This window comes from Rhagoletis pomonella, unplaced genomic scaffold (assembly GCF_013731165.1).
Source record: "Rhagoletis pomonella isolate Grant_MI unplaced genomic scaffold, Rhpom_1.0 Rhpom_scaffold_00187, whole genome shotgun sequence".
NCBI lineage: Eukaryota > Metazoa > Arthropoda > Insecta > Diptera > Tephritidae > Rhagoletis > Rhagoletis pomonella.
Genome location: NW_023458741.1, coordinates 103826 through 105459, shown reverse-complemented (window position 1 = coordinate 105459; position 1634 = coordinate 103826).

Below are 1634 nucleotides of genomic sequence, written 5' to 3'. Positions count from 1 at the left end.
TTGAGAGAAATTTATTTAGATGCCTTTTCCCCTGAGTGTATATACCGGTGTTCGTATGGAACAGCAGCCCACGTCGGGGAGCCGGCCTTAGTACAATGCGGCATTCCCTTTTCCTTTAAACGAAAAGGAATTTTTGATGAGACTTAGTAAGCATATAGTCCATATGCTAGCATCGGGACATTTCTTACACGTTTATTGGCTAAAAGTTCTTCAACGTTTCGCTCCAGTGAGTCATTCGCAATCGTAAGCTGCAATCGCCGCACTACACCAAAGTCAACCTTTCGACACAAGCCACTACTCCACACAAACACAGATATATATAAGAAGTCATGTACGATCCAGGTTATGAGACAGCACTTGGTGCCGATTACAATCAATAATGATTCGCAATTTATGTTTAAACGTGTTGATAACAAAATTGAAATTAATTAAGAAAACACCAAATATATGTGCATACAAAATTTAGCTGCATCTGCTTCTATTAAAAGTATATAAGTATGTATGTTATGTAGTCATGTATAAGGCCAGTAAGAGTCCAATGTGACTCATATTGAGGCATGAACCTAAGCTCATATAAGTCAAACTTCGGAGGAAGGAAAACATCTCTATGAGCTCATTATGAGCGTAAAGGTTCCGAAATATGACCCCTTAATACTCATTTATGACTCCCAATGGTTGCTGGAATAATGGACTTACCTTGTTCGCGGCTGAGGATACTTCTGTTAGTTGTCCCTCGGAGAGATCGGTGCTGATAGGGTACGGGCGCCCGTTGGTTATAGGCTGGATGATGGTGGGCCCTTGCAGTGGGGTTCTGTTCTTTTCTTTTTCCCTTTTTCTCACTGCACCATCCCTGGGGTTTCTTCTCTTTTCCCCCTTTTTTATCACGAGGTACTACTTTATTTTTTTTTTTTTATTTTAAATCGTTTGTGTGAAATTTTTCTTTGAGTTTTCACTTTTAATTAGCAACTTTAATGTCCATTGCACAATTCACTTTCTCACCCGTTCCATGCGTTCAGCTAAATTTCGAGCTGTCAATTGAGCCCATGCGGTGTTGCCAGCGGGTTTTTATACCCTTGCACTGCGGGAATATTCCATTTGGAAGAATAACGGGCACTGCGTCATTTGGACTAGTTCCGTTACTCTTCAAAAAAATCCGGGGTTGCCGGTACTCCTTTGCAAGTATTTTTTCCCACTTAACCGCAAAAAAAAACTCTGAAAATTGGCTAGGTTACATCTAGGAACCTAATACCAAGCATTTTTAATAGAAAACGCTCATCTGTTGACAGAAGAGCAAATTTTGATGGATCAGAATAAAAATTTGACATTTCTCATCAGAACTTCGCCTAGCTCATGGGTCTAGGTAAAATGTGACAGCTTCTGATTGTGTATACACCTAATATTGTGGGCGGTAATAAAGAGTCAAAATCAAAATGCAAGCTGATAAATAACCACAGAAAACGTACTTACTTGCGATTTATAAAAAGATGTAAATTTTGACAATTCCAGCAACACGCAAAATAGAGCTTTCGTACGAGCGTGCTTGGTTTGTTTCACAGGCCGTATGTCAAAATATGGATAAGGTTGCCACCCGAAAGTTTTCGGGCAAAGGAAAACGTAGCTGTCAAACTACCAAG